The sequence below is a fragment of the Engraulis encrasicolus genome, chromosome 22 (assembly GCF_034702125.1).
Source record: "Engraulis encrasicolus isolate BLACKSEA-1 chromosome 22, IST_EnEncr_1.0, whole genome shotgun sequence".
Lineage (NCBI taxonomy): Eukaryota > Metazoa > Chordata > Actinopteri > Clupeiformes > Engraulidae > Engraulis > Engraulis encrasicolus.
In genome coordinates this window covers 51,832,203-51,852,753 of record NC_085878.1, presented here as the reverse complement: position 1 = coordinate 51,852,753, position 20,551 = coordinate 51,832,203, and positions in this window count along the sequence as shown.

Here is a 20,551-nt window from a genome sequence, read left to right as displayed (position 1 = left end):
TTAGATGTGTTACAGAATCAATACAATATGTGTTGATTGCTGTTGCAATATCCTTAGGGTCCTGGACTACAGTGTTATTTATCTGCAACTCTCTAATTTCTGTGTGTTTGTGAGTTTTTTTAATATGTGTGTTTGTGAGGTTTTTTTAATATTTAAGATCTCTTTGGCATTTCCCTTGGCATTACTAATTACTATCATGAAAAATATTGCTTTCGCAGTTCTGAGAGCCATCACTACTTTATTTCCCAGTGACACGAATATTTGTCTACCATAGTATTTGTTTTTAGAGATGTCTTGAGCGTGTGGGCTCTCTGTTTCATCAATGACCATATGTTCTCATCAAGGCATGGTATGTGGTTCCTATTGTGAGGCTTTTGTTTAACCTTTTTCATAAATTGCGCTATAGTAACCTTGATTACCCTCATAAATTCATCAAAGTTCTTGTTTGCATCACTTTTGACCAGACCTTTTTGGTATGATGCTTTGAATGTTTGTGTGACCACCTAGCAGTGTGTGTGTGTGTGTGTGTGTGTGTGTGTGTGTGTGTGTGTGTGTGTGTGTCTGTGTCTGTGTGAGTGTGTGTCCAATTTGCTGAAGTGCGCGTGGTAGACAGATCTCTCTCAGTCACGCTCAAACAGGCACACACACACGCACGTACGCACATAGGTACACACACACACACACACACACACACACACACACACACACACACACACACACACACACACACACACACACAGACAGTGTCTGGTTTTGTCCTGAGCTGCATTTGGTTGGCACAGCTAATAAATCATTCAGAGATTTAACGGTATCCCTGCTCTCTACTCCACACTTCTTCATCCTCCTAGCTCTCTCTCTCTCTCTCACACACACACACACACACACACACACAAAAAAAAGTCTCCACACTTCTTCATCCACCTAGCTCTCTCTCTCTCACACACACATACACACGCACGCACACACACACACACAAAGCGTCTCCACACTTCTACCATCCTTTTGCACTCACTCTCTCTGTCTGTCACCCTTCACTTTCAGTAAGGCACGTCCACCCTCCCAGCACACACATTGTTAGCCACAACACTGGCATGAGGCTATTTCAAGCCCAGCTCACATAACGACAATGCAGGAGTCTCCGTCCTGCACACACACACACACACATGCTCGCTCTGTAGGTGGGGTCAGGCTTAAGACAAATTGCATTTAGCTTGCTCTGCTGTGCATTGATCACGACCAAGATTGAGTATTTTATTACTGTACATGTGTGTGTGTCTCCTTAATCTTCAACGCGACCTCTGTCCTATCTGCAACCACAGAACGTATACGTTAGAATGCATGAAAACAATGAAAATGATGCATGAAAAGTGTTTTTGGATGTGCGCCCCCTATCCAAAACTAATGCATGAAAACAAATCATGTCTTGCACACAGGAACGCAATGTCCCCCAAAACAATATTCTTCCTCGGTTTTAACACTTAATATGTTGTCTTTTCACTATTCTCCATCTAATGAATAGATTGAATGTTTTGAATATGATAGCATTTTGATTTTATTCACTGTTTACCAAATGTCACAACTTCACCGGAGTTGGGGTATGTACCGTCAGAATTCAAACCTTTAAAGGGCAACTTCCTTTTGAAAATCGGACGGTCACCCCAAGTTGAACTCACATGAAAGGCTTCATAGTGGTGCGTCACCTCACCTGGCTGTGTTTCCCCGTGTTTCCCTATTTACATAAACAATGCAGAGCCACGGCCGAATCACGAAAACCTTTCTGTGTTTCGTCACATCGAAAGAAGGCATTGACCACATGGGTTTATGTCAACCCATTTTTCTAAAAACATGTTGAGAATTTTTTTCCTGCTTGTTTTCAAAACAAGCAACGCCTGGTGGCCTGAAACCTAGCTTAGCTTAGCTATCAGCTGGTTGCTACTGTCAGATACACACAGAGCACAAAGCTTCATACATACTGGTCGCTCCATGCCTGCAGTTCGCCTAGGGGTCGCCAGAGAGTGTTTATGGGTAGTACGAGAGAGGAATCTCGCGACTTTTTCCGGGTGGTACTGTCCACTGAGCGCCACGTTTTTTTGAACATGGTTTGTGACTATGGTTTAACCATTGATTGACTATAGTTCAATGGTTTAACTATGGATTTAACCATGGTTTAACTATGAATTTACCATCGTTTAACTATGCAAAAAATAACCAAGGTTTTACAATGACAACTTACCATGGTTAATAGTTACTCATTACATTACAGTGAGCTGACGCTTTTTTAAATCCGAAGTGACTTACAGGCTATTGGTTATAGTCCCTGGATCAATGTTAGGTGCCTTGCTCAAAGGCACTTCAGCCATGGATGGAGGTCTATGAAATGGTGAAGGCAGGATTCGAACCTGCAATCCTGTGATCTAGAATTCCCTAGCCATTACACCACAGCTACCTACATATACAGTCCCAAGAAAAAGTTTGTACACCCTTTGAAATTTCTTACCTTTCTGTTAAAATTGATCATAAAACATGGTCTGATCTTCCCGGAAATCACAAGAAGGAACAACCAGAGTCTGCTTTAACTAATTCAACCCCAACATTTACAAGTTTTCATATTTTCATTGGCCATAAGATGTAAACATTCACAGGACAACAAGGCATAAGTAAGTACACCCTAGCATTCAATAGGTGTTAACCCTAAGTTAGTCACAATAACCTCAACCAGATGTTTCCTGTAGTTGCAGATCAGATTAACAAAACAATCTTGATGTATCTGGTCTCCCTCTTCTTTAGAAAATTGCCTCTCGTCAGCAAGGTTTGTGGGATGTCTGGAGTGCATAGCTTTCTTGACTTCATGCCATATAATCTCAATTGTTTTTTGTCAGGGCTTTGACTGGGCTATTCCAGAATGTGTATTTCATTATTATGAAGCCATTCTAAAGTCGATTTGCTTCTAAAGTATGGGTTGTTGTCACATTTCAGGACCCATACTCTTGTGTGCTTCAACTGTTTGACAGACTATCTCACTTTTTTCTGTAAAATATCTCGATAAACTTCTGAGTTCATTGTTACACTGATAATAGCAAACTGAAAAGGGCCTGAAGCAGGAAGGTAGCCGCATATAATGATGCTCCCGCCACCATATTCAAAGGTGGATATGATGTTTTGGTGGCGGTGTGGTTCTCCAGTTCTCCTCCAAACATGACATTGTGTGTTCCCCTGAACAATTCAACTTTGGTTTCAACGTTGGTCTACAGAATATTTTGCAGTAATTCTATGAAGCATATAAATGCTTTTTCGCAAACCTCAAAGGTGCAGCAATATTTTTTTGGTCAGAAACCCCATTAATTTTAGATTGACAGAATTAATCCCATTTTTAGCTATTCTTGGTTACATCTCCTCTTCTGAGTATGGTGGCGGGAGCATCATTATATGCGGCTTCCTTGCTGCCTCAGGCCCTTGACAGTTTGCTATTATCAGTGGAACAATGAACTCAAATTTATTGTGATATTTTACAGAAAAAACGTGAGGAAGTCTGTCACACAGTTGAAGCACACAAGAGTATGGGTCCTGAAATGTGACAACAACCCATACTTTAGAAGCAAATCGACTTTAGAATAGCTTCATAATAATGAAATACACATTCTGAAATAGCCCAGTCAAAGCCCTAACAAAAACAATTGAGATTATATGGCATGAAGTCAAGAAAGCTATGCACTCCAGACATCCCACAAACCCTGCTGACGAGAGGCAGTTCTCTAAAGAAGAGGGAGACAAGATACAAACAGATTGTTTTGTTAATCTAATCTGCAACTACAGGACAAGTCTGGTTGATGATATTGCAACTAACTGAGGGTTAAAACCTACTTAATGCAAGGGTGTACTTACTTATGCCCTGCTCTCCTGTGAATGTTATGGCCTTATGACCAATAAAAATATGATAACATGTAAATGTTTGGGTGGAATTAATTAAAGCAGACTCTGGTTGTTCCTTCTTGAGATTTCCGGGAAGATCAGACCATGTTTTATGATCAATTTTGACAGAAATGTAAGAAATTTCAAAGGGTGTACAAACTTTTTCCTGGGACTGTAGTTATTCAGGGGTTTCGTGTTTTCTTGGGTAACCACACTGCCACACTGCCTTCAACGGCCACTTCCAAAGGGGTTTCACTCCATGTAGAGATGCCCCAGATCCTGATTTTTAGGTAACTGTCGGATACCGGATCCACTGCTTAAGATCCTGCCGGATCCGGATAGTCTGAAAAACCCTATTATCCTGCCGGATCCGGAACCGGATCTTGGATCCTGTACATCTCTAGTCTGAATAGAGCCTTGGATAGAGCTAGCTCTAGGTCAGAATTTGTGGTGCCTGCCTTGTAAATATTTTGGCTACTCTCCTATTGGGCTATTCTCAGAAAAAAGACTGCCTTGCCCTAGAAAGTAATCTGGTGATTGATTCATGAATCACGGTAATAGATATCCAGCCATTATTTTGAATGGAACTACCAGTAGCATAATGCACAGGCAGTGGTTGACATTAGTCGACGGAGCTGGCTGATCGGATCTCGATGGGGAGGGCGTTCCATCTCTTGGGCGCATAGCAAACGAACGTGGCGTCGCCGATCTTCTTTTGCGGGGGGGTGGGGGTCCTTAGCAGCTTGGCATCAGTGGACCTGAGAGCTCGAGCAGGGGCATAAAAAGAGAGCATGTCTTGAGATATAACTAGGGGCAAGTCCATTTAATGTTTTAAATACTGTCAGCAGAATCTTAAAGTCGATTCTGTATGAGACAGGTAACAAGTGCAGGTCTGCCAAGACAGGGTTATCATAGTTAGTTATCATAGAACCATGTTTAATCTTTGTAAGGGTTACTGCTATGACAGCTACTGTACTAGAACTATGGTTGGTTGATAGCACTTAGAATCACCATGAAATGTGGTAGTAAAATCATGGTTACTGCATTAAATCCATGGTCGATTTTCGTAAGGGGTAGAGTAATCCTGACATACCATGGTAGAACCATGTTACTACATAAAAATCACAGTAATACCATAGTAAGCCATAGTACAATTATGGTAGGTTCAGATAACTTAGAATAATCATGACATTCCATGGTAGAACCATGATAATCATAGTAATACCATAATAAACCACGGTCCATTTTCGTAAAGGATGAACTCATTTTAGTACAAAATGAAGGTTCTCGCATTTCAAAACAACTCATTTCATGTTTTTATGCGTTTCGGAGGCTGAGATGTTTAGGTTTCAACAGGGAGAGGGCACCTTTTCCCAAAAAGGACTTAGGCTAAAATGGGTTAAAAGCTAATTAGTGTGTAAACTTAAAATTGGCAAGTTAAAGTCATGCCTAGTTTGTATGTTCAGTGAGCATTTTTTTATGTTTTTGGTCGAAAAAACTGCCATTACTATTACATGGCTGAAGAGAACATCTTTAAAGCCCGTAAAAACTTGAGAAAACACCATACTTCAATGTCATTATACAGTACTATATTCAAGGCCTTACCATGGACATGAAGAAGTTTGCAAGTCCACACATCAACAACAAGTGTGTTTGTTGAAGCATACTGTTTGCTCCAAATGTCGGGGCCACATTAAGGAAATCATGTGACAGCACGCCATTGTAGCTTTTAGAAGTCTATCTTTACCTCAGCAGCCATTTTCTGAAACTACAGCAGCCATCATTGTGCCACTATTTGGAACAAAAGTGTGCCTCGACAAACCAATGCAACTGACTAGGTCAGGATTGATCCTCACTAAACCACAAGCAACTGATATGCGAAAACAGGTCAATCGAGGAAATAATCTGTGCATTTTGTGTGAACTATGCACACTGTCAGATCAAAGCTACCTGAATTCGATATGTTTCAGGAAATTATCAGGGCAATAGGATGAAGTATAAGATACAATTCACTGTGATTAACAAGACCACTCCTCCTACACACACACACACACACACACACACACACACACACACACACACACACACACACACACACACACACACACACACACACACACACACACACACACACACACACATTTTATGCCACATTTGCTGCCAGTAGGAGTATCTAGATGACTAGAGCTCATCTCTGACCTCTGTGGTCAGGAATAAGAAGACAGTGAAGGGAGAGAGAGAGAGAGACAGACAGACAGACAGACAGACAGACAGACAGACAGACAGATAGACAGACAGACAGAGGCCGAAAAAGTAAAGAAGGAGGAAAGAAAGTCAAGAAAGAGAAGGAGGTGCAGGTTTGTTTTTCTGCATATCATGTTCATGTTGTACAGTAAACACACAGTGCCTAGCGTAACCTTTACTCATAGTTTTGGGAACAACATGTGTGTGTGTGTGTGTGTGTGTGTGTGTGTGTGTGTGTGTGTGTGTGTGTGTGTGTGTGTGTGTGTGTGTGTGTGTGTGTGTGTGTGCGCGTGTGTACACAATTGTCAATGAATGGCTGAGCACAACATGGGCCTAACATTAGCCAAACGTTTGAGCACATTCAACTCTCATGCTTGAGAAATGGGGTTAACAGTAAAGTGTGTGTGTGTGTGTGTGTGTGTGTGTGTGTGTGTGTGTGTGTGTGTGTGTGTGTGTGTGTGTGTGTGTGTGTGTGTGTGTGTGTGTGTGTGTGTGGCCACGAGGACAGGAAAGCAGCACATTGCTCTTGTTTTGAATTCCTTTGACACAACTGTCCAAACAGCCAGATCCCAGATTAAGTGTCCAACCAACCCAGGAGCCGGTGTGGAAAATTACCACACACACACACACGCACACACACACACACACACACACACGCACACACACACACACACACACACACGCACACACACACACACACACACACACACACACACACACATTAATTAACATTACCTAGTATGTGAGTGATTGAGTGAGGGTGCATGCTCATGGATAAATGAGTGTGTGTGTGTGTGTGTGTGTGTGTGTGTGTGTGTGTGTGTGTGTGTGTGTGTGTGTGTGTGTGTGTGTGTGTGTGTGTGTGTGTGTGTGTGTGTGTGCTTCCGTGCGTGTGTATGTTGTTGTATGTATGCGAGATATTATTGAGACAATGTATTGAGACTGAATGTCGGTGTGTTTTACAGACTGTCCACTCTCTCAATCCATGCCTGCAGTTCACCTTCCTCTGTTCGTAGGAAGTTCCCCTGCTTCTCCATGAGGTCCATGGAAGCCAATACAGGGAGCAGCAGCATCCTCAGGTGGAGTGCCTTCCATTTAGCTGGAAAGGCAACATACCCCCTAGAACAGAGCAACCAACAATGACAACAGTATGACATCGTTAGGCAATGTTTAGTCAGGTGGAGCAGGGGAGGTGGTGGGAAACAGCAAAAAGCAATGACAGGAAAACAATTTTGTTAGTTTAAATAAAGCGCACCAAAGGTCAGCATCCAATTGCGAAATGGGTGGAATGTAGAGATTTATAAGGATGGTTAAATCTATGCCCTGGTGAACCACAGCAAAAGCCAATGTTAGCATTGGCTAACTTGCACTGGATTTTTCAATACAAGGCACGAATGGAGTTCAGGTACAGTATGTGCCCAGACTTAGCCCTCAGCATCATGTTTTAACACCATTTAAACCATTTTACACCGGATTTCCCTATTTAACTCGAATCTTTTGCCTGATCCGGGCTGATTGGATCATTCCGAGAGAAGTCGATTTAGATGGATCACTTGAATCACTTGAGTCACTTATTGTTGTTTTTTTTTTAAAGGTTTCTGCCGTTTAGAGGCTATGCGCCAGCAATAAGTATAGGCGAGCAAGGCGTCCACCTAGAGTACAATACGAGAAAAGACCTGCGTAAGGGCGCCCTCCGATGTGTAATTTTGCGATGTCAAGTCGCCATAATTAACAAAGCGCGGTGACAGGGCTTGTCCAGGGCTTGAACATTTGAGGAATTCAATCATATTTAAACCAGTCATTGCATGATGTAGGAGTTGCTGTGGGTGTTTTGGAACTACGTGGTTTAATCAATAACCATTTTTGATTATGGAAAGCCTAATAGTTATGAGACTGCTGTTTGGAATTTGAGGAAAAAATAGCGTGCTGGTCTGAGCTGTGTGTTAGCATGCTAACGCTAGCGAAATATTCCAAGCAATATCATGAACTCTAGAACTAAGAGTAGCTGTTACTCACTACTCACTAACCATTACACCCGCCTGCCGTTAGATATCATAATATTTGCTTTGCCCTCTACTGTATGGTGTTACCATATGGCAACGGTTAACTTTCTCCAGTTTTTCTGATAGGTGGTACACTATAACCTGCTTATTTATACTTATTATATGGTGTGACGTCATCGGTCGAATGCTCCATTCATTTCAATGGGGCTCCCCAACGTTCGCACGTCTGTTATTTTTCGATAACGGACGGGTTGGTCTATATCAGACCGCTGTCAATGGCAACAAGACTCATCACTGCTAAAGCGACTTTTCAACAAGACTCTAATCAGCTGCTGTGATAGACAACACCTGTTGTCCTGGCTACCTAGCTGTTGCCTAGCGGTGTTCCACAACGGCACTGTTTTGTTTTGCGCAGCAACAATCTTTTGACATGAAAAACTATAACAAACTTAACATTAAATAGGCCTAAAGAAATGTCCCCGCCATGTGTGAATCATTTAAGTATATCCATACAATAAGCGGGTTAACGTTCGGCGAGTCGGTCGCTTTGTGGAATAGCAGCACTTCAGAGAGAACAAGACCCCTCCGCTCCGCGTCGGGGTCTAAAGATTCTCTCTGTCGTGCTGCTATTCCACGGTAGCGACCTTCTCGCCGAACGTTAACCCTTACTTTTTATATGGTGTGACGTCATCAGTCGAATGCTCCATTCATTTCAACGGGGCTCCCCAACGTTCGCACGTCTGTTATTTTTCGATAACGGACGGGTTGCTCTATAACAGACCGCTGTCAATGGCAACAAGACTTTTCACTGCTAAAGCGACTTTTCAACAAGACTCTAATCAGCTGCTGTGATAGACAACACCTGTTGTCCTGGCTACCTAGCTGTTGCCTAGCGGTGTTCCACAACGGCACTGTTTTGTTTTGCGCAGCAACAATCTTTTGACATGAAAAACTATAACAGACTTAACATTAAATAGGCCTAAAGAAATGTCCCCGCCATGTGTGAATCATTTAAGTATATCCATATAATAAGCGGGTTAACTTTCGGCGAGTCGGTCGCTTTGTGGAATAGCAGCACTTCAGAGAGAAGTGCTCCGCGTCGGGGTCTAAAGATTCTCACTGTCGTGCTGCTATTCCACGGTAGCGACCTTCTCGCCGAACGTTAACCTTAACTTATTTGTGATAAAAGGGTATCTTACTTTTTATAGTAGTTAGTTGAATGAATGAATGAATGAATGAATGAATGAATGAATGAATGAATGAATGAATGAAGACACCTTTATTGCCCCAAAGGTAATTTGTCTTGCATTAAGGGAGTACAATAAATTTGGAAAGGCAATTGCAATGGAACACAAGGACAAGACCAGACTAAAAAAGACAAACAAAACATACAAAGTAGATTAACCCTTGTGTTGTGTTCAAAAGATGCATACACCTGGTGTTCGGGTCATTTTTGACCTGTGATTGCAAAACTCAGTTTGTTTTTCAACTCATAGCTAACTTGGTATATATTCACATCCATGGAAATACTGCTTTATTTATTTATCTTTTTGACATTACAGGTCTTTTATCTTACATTATGCAAATCGTTATTGATGACCAAAACTATCAAAACCTGTATAAATTCACTATTAATACTTCCTAAAGTGATACAATTAGTGATTATGTTGCACATGTATTACAGCTGATATGGGAGTACAACAACACTCACATTTATTTTATTAGTTTTTCTCTAATATTAGAAAATATCATCAATAGTGACATTTGTGGTGTTTGGGTCCAAACAAACCCAAAGAGATTTATAGCAGGATAAAGACAAAATGTCAACTAAATTAGTTTTTCAGTGTATAAAATGAATGTTTAAATATGTTCACTCAGTGCTTTTCAATATTTATATGATTTTAGTGTGGTAAATATTACAGATGCACCGGATCCTGATTTTCAGGATCCTGCCGGATACCGGATCCACTGCTTAAGATCCTGCCGGATCCGGAACTGGATACCAGATACCGGATCCTACGAAAGGGTTGAAACACAGCCTACTCGCACACGTGGACCCTTTTTATTAGCCTGGGCGAATAGCCGACTGTTGACTCCGTCAATCAGTCTGGCAAAAGCCATGAGGAATCCGTCTCCGTGGACGATGGGAGATGGTCTGATCTTATTTAAATCATTAATTCATTTAAATTAATTGAAGTTCCAATCTTAAATTAAAACCCATATTGTGCTTCATTAGCATGCCTGTTACGTTATAGCATCGCAAAAGCATACAAATAACAAAACGAGAGTGTGAATATAGTTACCTTAACCAATCAGTAACGGAGCTCGCGGGTGAGTTCTACGTCACCGCTCTCAACTGTTTGCTGATTGGCGAAACACTGAGAGAACCGAGCTCGAGGCTTTTGCCAGACGATGTGCGGAGCCAAAATCTTTGGGTGGAGTACAGAGGATGGCGTCGCGAGGCTACCTTTTTATCACATTGGCTCAAACTATTTTGACTGAAAAGCCTCGGCTACCGGATCCTGGATCCTGGAACCGGATCCTGTGAAAAACCTTATTATCCTGCCGGATCCGGATAATATATACGAAATAACAATTCTGTCAGAGTCACAGCTATTCCACCAATCTAGTGCAAAGATATAAGAAATGAACACCTCAATGAACATGAAAATTGTCACACTATTCATTTGAATCCACTATGCTATGAACCTGGACCATTATCTCATTGCCACATCAACTTTATGGATACTGTAAGACCAGTGTTACATGTTTGGGGTGCCATTATGGATTTTTGATACGTTTTTTGGACAAAATAATGTGAAAAAAATTATTTTGCAAAAACATGTGCAAAAATGCTCATGATATAATGCAGAAATGGATTCCCTGACCATGAAAACATATGAGTAGATGTAACGGAGGCTAACTAGCACAGAGTTGGCGTGGAACGTTGGTAAACCTCCCTCCGATAGCCTCATACAGTCTCGTGCCGTTGGTATCGTACTGTGTCTCCCATTGCCGTATCGTTGTAGTTGACGAGATCGCACGTTCGATCCCCGAGGGGGGTGAACAGGTGCAAGATGACCTCTGTCACATAGACACCAGAAATACAGCTGTACTCCTTTCACAACAGGAGATATGACACATTGTAGTGTATGGGACTGCCCGGTGGCCATCTTGGATTTGTAATATGAAAAAGCTGGCAAAAAAACTGCAACCAACAGCTTTTCAGAAATGCATGTAACAACCAAAAATCTATCCCGGGTCAATTTGACCCAAACACCAACAATGTAACTTTTTTTTTCAGACCTTTAAAATTTACTAAAATGATAAAACATGCTTTTTTGTGTTGAAATGATTGTGACTGAGGATTAGATGAAGCCTCATTCTAGGACAATAAAGGGAAGTGTGCTTTTTTTACACTAAAACTTGAAAACGGGTCAAAAATGACCCGAACACAACAGAAGGGTTAAAATAAAAATAAAAATGTAAATCCTATATACAATTACTGTAGTACAGTAATTCTGTCTGAATTTAACTTATTTAAAAGTTGTATGCTTCTAGGCACAAAAGATGTTAACCCTCTATTTGTCTTTAAGATGGGTAACCTGCATCTAAGGCCAGAGGGTAGGGGGAAGTATTCAAAGAAAAGGGGGTGAGATGGATCGTCCAATATTTTTAAGACTAAGGTAGTCGTGTACTTATCAGAAATTTGCCTGATAGATTTAAGATCTGTACCAGTTATTTTAGAGCCTAAATGTGTAACTTTGTCCAGCAGAAAGACCTCCTCCCCAACACTGAATGGCAAATGTTACCACACTCTGTATAAAAGTCAGATAAAACAATCTTAAAATCACTGTATCAATCTTGAAGCTACGCAGTTTCCTTACAAAATAAAGTCTCTATTGCCAGAGTATTTTCTTTCAATGTGAGCTTATTGTCTATATTGTACTTATATACTTACTGCTGTTTCAATATCATTCCCATGTACATAAATGAAGTAGCCTAGCGAGCCAGACCCGTACAGCAAAAAGCTGTACAGGGGTCTAGTGGAGCTGGGAGAGAGTGTGGGCGGGATAAACGGTTGTCTTGGCACTCAACGTCACGCAATAGGATGGTGGACAACCAATCCCCACACACTTCTGTGTAACGTCACAGCTGTCTTGTGAAGCGGCAACTCCGAGCCGTCGTAGTAGCAGTGAATGCGTGTGATCACCACAGCCACAAACAAGTTTCCTAATAAATCGTGTTTTCACTTACACAGTTCAAAAATGCCTCGTTTTCAACCACACGGCCCTCCTTGATCAACCCGCGAAATGTTGAGCAATTTGGGGCTTGTTAAATGGTTATATTTATGATTGTTGTCAACATGGCATGTTCGGTGTTAGCTAGCTAGCTGTATACCCATAACTAATACACGGCTGGATACCTAGCTCTGTGTAATTGACGACAGATTGGCTAGCCGCTAGCTCGGTAGACTAGGTGTCATTCCCATTTATTTAGTAAGCGACTTACATACTTTCAAAGCTCCCAAATGTCTCGTTTTTAATTACATGGATCTTATTAGAATTTGGGGTAGGCATAAAATACAAGGCTGGATACCTAGCTCTGTTATTGACGACAGGTTAGCTAGCCACTAACGAGGGCCCCTTTGTAGGTGGAGCGGCAACTTCGAGCCCTCGTAGCAGTGAATGCGTGTGATGACCACAGCCACAAACAAGTGTCCTAATAAATCGTGTTTTCCCTTATACAGTTCAAAAATGCCTCGTTTTCAACCACATGGCCGTCCTTGATCAACCAGCGAAATGTTGAGCTATTTGGGGCTTGTTAAATGATTATATTTATGATTGTTGTCAACATGGCATGTTCAGTGTAAACTAGCTAGCTGTATACCCATAACTAATACACGGTTGGATACCTAGCTCTGTGTAATTGACGACAGGTTTGCTAGCTCGGTAGACTAGGTGTCATTCCCATCTATTTAGTAAGCGAGTTACAGACTTTCAAAGCCCCCAAATGTCTCGTTTTTAATGACATGGATCTTATAAGAATTTGGGGCAGGCATATAATACAAGGCTGGATACCTAGCTCTGTGTTATTGACGACAGGTTAGCTAGCCACTAGCTTGGTAGACTAGGTGTCATTCCCATCTATTTAGTAAGCTACTCAAAGACTTTCAAAGCTCCCAAATGTCTCATTTTTAATGGCATGTGTCTTATTAGAAATTGGGGCAGCAATTTCATTCTACACCTACAGTAGTGGTCTGATAATAGCGTGTGACTATCTGGTTCTGTAAAATGCTCAACTTAGCTTACCAAGCTAGTTTAAAACATCGAATGATCAATTGGTAATGTGTTGTGATCTATTTGTGTCCAATAAGTTCATGGTGTATTATTACATCAATCCATGTCAGCCACGAAATGTATTATCATCCAGGCTTTTTAAATTAAGTAAACACTTTCGTGCTGTACGTAGCACGGACGGACACCATGCTTCTTCTTAGAAAGTTTCCTGTTTACTAGGTAGCCCGGCCCCCTTCGCGATTTGATTGGCCCTGTCATCGGATAACTTTCAGCCTCGCAAAACGACCGGGGTCCGCTAGACCTCCCCCGGGAGCAAATTCAATTTGCGGTCGCTAGGGGCGTCTAGATTTCTAGGCTATAAATGAAGTATTTGACTGTGATGATCTGGACAGTAATGTTGAAGTAGTCACTGATTACATCAATTTTTGAGTGGACAATCTGATCCCTTCTAAGGAAGTAAAAATGTTTGCCAATTCAAAACCATGGATCACCAAAGACATTAAGACGCTGCTGGTGGAAAAGGAACACGCATTTCAGTCAAATGCTCGGCATAGAGGGAAGCTTATTCAGAGGGAAATACAGGCGAAAATTAATCACAACAAAGGATTGTATACATCAAGTGGAACAATTGATGGAGGTCAATGATTCCCGAATGGCGTGGAAAGGCATAAAGCCGATGATTGGACAAAGCAAACAACAAAACATCCCTGGTCACTCAATCGAGGAAGCAAATGTTCTGAATGAACACTGAAGCTGGGCATGCACTGTGTCCGATATTTTCACTCGTGGGTATTGAGCTCCTGCTCACACTGCACGATGGAATTTTACTATTAGTCTAATAGCTTAGCTCCAAAATATAAAGGAATCGTTCATTTTGTGATACAAGCATAAAAATTGGTACACATATAGCCAAAGGTATTCCAAAAAGAACTGGATATGGAGCCATCGTGAATTTTCAACATGGTGGCCATGGCAGCCATTTTTCAAAATGGCCGCCAGCAACAATAGTTTTCTTGGATACAATATATTTTAGACATATTTACCATTCATACCACTTGGAAAATGTAATATTGATAATTGAAAAGTTGTCATGAATATTCAAGATGGCTGCCATTTTCAAGATGGCCGCTGTCACTTGTATGATTTATCTGATATAGGTGATATCGGTGTCAAATCAGTCATTTATCATGATGCAGAATTCTAATTTGGAACTTTGGAATTAACCAGAAGCTTCCTTTTATCTCATTCTATACTTGATATACAGTATAGTACCACTGTTTCTTTCAAAATGGCAGCCCATGTCAGATAGTCATACAATAGAGTCTGTCAAGGGTTTTTACCATTAAGGAACTGACAAAAGCACTTTGCATGGTGTTTCCTTAGGGTATATGCTGTAATTCTAGCCTAGGGGAGCCCTCAGGAAAAAAACTTTCTACTATGTCATATACAATATGTCATGTTGTGTAATGCATTACATTGTTATTACATGACATTATACTAAGCTGACAATGTTAATATAGTCCCGAACTCAGCAGAGATGAAAGGGCAGTGGTAGTCTGCTTGACCAGATTGATGAAAAGTACAAAAATGTACATAGTAGTGGTGTGCATTGGCACTGCCCTCACAATTCAATTGCGATTTGAGAGGTAGCGATTCGATTCCAATCCATTCCATTCTACAGTGCATTGCAATGCATTGCATTTCTATTGAAAGCAAAGTAAATGTTTCATCAGTCATGATGAGGCAATACAAGTTGTCAGATACTGAGCAACATTTTTTGACTGTTTTCTGTATCAGTCTTGCAGTTTTCAATTATTTGAAGTGCTTTCATTCAATTTAACATTCATTTGCTCCTGAAATATCCACGGACGTAATTGAAACTTAAAAAATCGATTATGGAACTTGCTGCATTGAATTGAATTTTCCATGCCCCGCATTGCATTGCAATACTGAATCGATTTTTGTAGTACATAGTGTGAAAGTATAAATCTGTGCTTACATGCTTGACAGCAAATGTACCATTGTGAATGATTTGAGAATTCTTGAAGATTCTTGGTCTGATGAACATTTCCCACACTAAAACTATGGTGAGAATAGACGACTGCTGCTAATGCTTGCTCAGCAGCATCTGAATGGGGAAGTGTCAGTGCAAGATGATATCCAAGGTAGCAGGTTCTCCATCCTCTATTTTACATAACAGATATTTTTATTTGTATGAGAGAGGGTAAAAGACAGGACCTCTCCATATGTATGAAGAACCCATTCCCAAGATCACCTAATTCTACATTCTCACAAGTAGCATTGTGCATATATTGAGTGCATTTCAGCCATCTTTAGAATGGTATTACAGAGAGATTACTCAATATATATGTAGGCTACAGTATGTCTTCAGTTCAAATTAAGTGGAAATGTTTTCTAAGTAGGTGCTGAGTAAGTAGGCAGAGGTCAATTGTTTTTTTCCCTGAATTTGCAAACAAGTCCTCACCAGTAATTGTGTCACAAGTTGCATTACAGTTAGTCAGTGAGTACTTCAATTGCTACTTCAAAACTGACAGCTGATGGACAACATGTGCCACCCTTACCCACAGGAGAAATATCTATATAAAACAGCAATTCTCATATGGTATATACTATAAAAGTAAATCATTACCGGTACTCATTTTCTTGATATGAAAGGCACACAAATAGTCTGGGAGGAAGAATGGTCTACCATACCCCCCCCCCCCCCCCAAACAAAATGCCACATGACTTTTGTTAACCTTCAAGATATTGAATGGCAACAGTAACATAACTCATTCCCACTACACTTTTTTTTGCTTTCTATTGTACATGACCTCAGAATGCTCTACATGTTTCAGTTCTATAATTGTACAGTACAGTGCAGTGCAGTGCAGTGCAGTACAGTAGTATACAGTAGGGTGCACTATAGAAGTACAGTAGAGTATAGTACAGTACAGTAGCATACAGTACGGTGCAGTACAGTATAGTACAGTAGTATACAGTACAGTGCACTATAGAAAAGTACAGTAGAGTACAGTACAGTAGAATACAGTACGGTGCAGTACAGTATAGTACAGTACAGTAGCATGCAGTACGGTGCAGTATAGCAAAGTACAGTACAGTAGCATACAGTACGGTGCAGTACAGTATAGTACATTACAGTAGCATACAGTAAGGTGCAGTATAGCAAAGTACAGTACAGTAGCATACAGTATTTCACATTACAGTACAGTACAGTACAGTACAGTACAGTACAGTAGCAGTATAGTACAGTGCAGTACGGTATTTCACATTCAAGTACAGTATAGTAGAGTATAGTGCAGTACAGTACAGTACTGGGTCGTAAGGAAGCAACGTTCTAAATTTCACACTGTTTTCAGCTCCGTTACGGTAATGGCCTTTTTCTTGAAAATGGCGGCCATCTTGAATATTCATGACAACTTTTAAATTATCCATGAGACATTTACCAAGTAGTATGAATGGTAAATATGTCTACAATGTCATATTATATCCATTACTCGTAAGGAAACTGTTGTTGATGGCGGCCATTTTGAAAAATGGCTGATATGGCCACCATATTGAAAATTCACGTTGGCTCCATATCCAATTCTTTTTAGAATGCCTTTGGCTACATGTGTATCAATTTTCATGCTTATATCACAAACTGAACGATTGTTTTGGTTAGCCACTGCACTATATTTAAAAGTTCACCTCTCACGACTCACGTCCTCACACTATACGAGCCGAAAGTCGGAAGCGAGCCAAATGCCTCCAATGGGCGACGCGACAGGCATGTTTCCCCGGTCTGTAGAGGAGGGAACATGCGCACCTGAGGTGGAGATGAGGTCGCGCTCAACAGCGAATTGCACGGCCCTATTCATTTGTGCATGTGAAGTGTCAAATCGGGTCGTAGCACTGCTTTAACTGTGCGATTTACGCATGATCCACGACCCAGCTTTAGCAAGATGGGAAAGCACTCCGCGGCTCCTTCCGACTTGGCCAGCTGACAACGCGGAGAGCGCAATCATCACCGTCACCAGCAGGGAAGTTGAGCGAGTGTTCTCTCGAGTGAAACCCTGTAAAGCAGCTGGCCCAGACAAGTTGCAGAGCATCTCAGGAGGACATGTCACCAACAACTGAGCCATGTTTTCAACGACTTGTTTCAAAAATCATTGGACTCCCATTCAGTGCCCAGGATTTGGAAAACGGCTGAAATTACATTACGTTACTGTGTTAGTATCAATTAAAAGTAATCCGTTACCTTACTACGTTACCCATTAATAAAAGTAAGGCGTTAGAGTAGGCCTACTCGTGCGTTACCAACAATGAAAACTCGTTTGGGATGTGTCTCCGCCTGCAGCAGCCGCCTCCTCTATGCACCCAAAGTGCTGACTGTTTATGAATCAATCATTGTAACTGTAGGATAATGACAGAAAATATTGCGTATTTCATTTAACATTGGACATTTGATAACATAATGAGTCCTAAACAAGACCGCCACGTGAATTAAAACTCAAAGTTTTTTTTTAATTCTGTCCCGCGTTCACCAAAACGCTCCACCTCAAATAGCCTAAAGGGCAGATCAGACTTCTGCATCTGCACACCTCAATTGTCGATTGGGTCTGGTCGCTAAACAGCTCCACGTTTGCATCTGCGCCCGAGGTCTCGACGCGAGCCACATTAGAAATAGTGTGATTACCTTCACTACATTGCAAGCACTGCGGGCATTATTAGCCTAAGCAATGTTGCTTTCTAGCTCAGTTAGCTAAATATTTTCACACAAACTGCAAAGGCAATGTACTGGTATCATTATTTGACATAGACCTACACAGTCTGTTTTCACATGCAGAAAATGAAAGCATGGAAACAGTTGACTCTGCCGATGTGTTTACATTCGGTGAACAAAAGGCTACGGCAGTCAGACTGCAGTCATTGTGCCACGAGTGTTTAACTCATGCATTGTTTGTTACTTAGCTTGTAGCTTACACACACTTACACAAGGCATTAATGTAGGTTTTAACAGAATACAACTTTGCTCTCGCAAACTACCGGTATTGCGCAGCCACAAGAACAAGGAAGTAGCAAGACGACCAATCACAGCGCCTTTTTGTCTGCGTCCTCAGCGTCCGTCTGACGGAAAGTCAGGATTTTTTCGAGGCGCTCGACGACGGGTGCCTCTGCGCGGGGGGGCATGGTCGCGCACAGACACAGGACGGATGGACGGACACAGATGCTATGCGTCCGAAGCATAAATCAGGCTTAACCCGGGAGCAACTGCTTTACCAGCATGTTTTACTTCCATGGCGTGCGTTTCTATGCTTTCTGCGGGCTTGATCTAAAATGTTAATTAGATATATTCCTGACCCCCTTCCGTTGGACAGGTGGACCGCTATTTAAAACATCAACCGCTCTTGATGCCTGTCGTCCCCCGGCACTGCGTGTCACCCACCTCTCTCTCTGCCTCTCATCATCCTCCCTCCTTCCGAGTTCTTCCCGTAGAAAGTCAGGAATTGCAGGCGACGGTGCTCTGTAATCAAGGTGCTGTTGTTGGGCTGCCTGCCGGTCCGCGGAAAGCATCGCTTCTGCTCAATACGCGCCTACCTTTTTTCCTTTCTTTCCCAGTCAGGGTGCAAACACACGTACACACACAGGTGCACGCACACACACACACACACATTCAAAAAATAGGTCAGCATAGCACAGACACATCGGCTACAACTCAATCTTTCGCGTACACATCCATCCACAAGCAGCCGGATCTGACTAAATGCAGAAAAGCCGGGACGTCCTTCTCGAGGGAAATTCTTAAAGTAACGAAGTAATGAGTCCTTATTTTGGAAAGTCACAAGTTACTGATTACTAAATGTGCAAAACTAACACGTTAGATTATTCGTTACTGAAAAATAATGAATTTGAGTACTCAAATTCATTGCAGACAGCCACCGAGGAGGCGGTTCCGCCTTCTCTTATTCGACGGAGCCGCACTGGACGTTTGATTCGTCCTCCTTGTCGTTGATAACCAAATTTTTTTTCTCTCTCTCGGGTTTTCTATTAGTGTGAATTCTGGGGGGGGCATGTGTGGTGCTCTCAACAATGATATAATTCACTTCTAATTCACTTAGTATGTGTTCTGTTAAATGTTATGTTGTGTGGTTCGTCATCTTCACTATACATATTATTGTTGCGGTACCTTTAAGGCAAGGCAAGTTTATTTGTATAGCGCATTTCATACACAGGTGCAACTTAATGTGCTTTACAAGATTAACAAATGCAAAAAAGAAAGGAAACATGGAAGAAAGAAGGAATTATATTAGAGTCAAAGAACATTTAAAACATTAAGATAAAACATAAGGTAAAATGATAATACTAAAATAAAAAATAAAATAAACATTAAAAAATAAAAAAATAAGAATTTTAGCTAGGGGAAAGCATCTGAGAACAGCTTTGTCTTGAGTCTAGATTTAAAGCTTTCAATAGTGGGTGCATTTTTTACATCATCTGGAAGCTGGGTCCAAAGCTTTGAAGCATAGAAGCTAAAGGCTGCCTCTCCACACTTTGTTTTGACTTTTGGAATCATCAGCAAATTCTTCTCCGTTGACCTTAGAGACCTGGTTGGTACATACAGCTGAAACATATCCAGGAGATATGTGGGTCCCCTTTCATTTAATGATTTAAACACAAGTAGCATTGCCTTAAAATCAATTCTGTAGCTTACTGGGAGCCAATGCAGCGATCTTAAAATTGGAGTAATGTGGTCGAACTTCCTTGTTTTTGTAAGAACCCTTGCTGCTGCATTTTGTACAAGTTGAAGCTGTTTGATGGTATTTTTGGGGAGGCCTGTAAAAAGACTGTTACAGTAATTAACCTTACTAGAAATGAAGTCATGTATTAGCTTGTCCAGATCATGTTTAGACATAAGGCCCCTAAATTTAATGTGATAAAATGCAGACTTAGTAATAGCTTTCATGTGACTGTTGAAGTTTAGGTCACTGTCAATGAGGACCCCAAGATTTTTAACTGTATCCCTTGCTTTCAGTCCCTTCGTTTCAAGGATAGTAGCAATATTTTGTCTCTCCTCTCTTTTCCCAAATATAA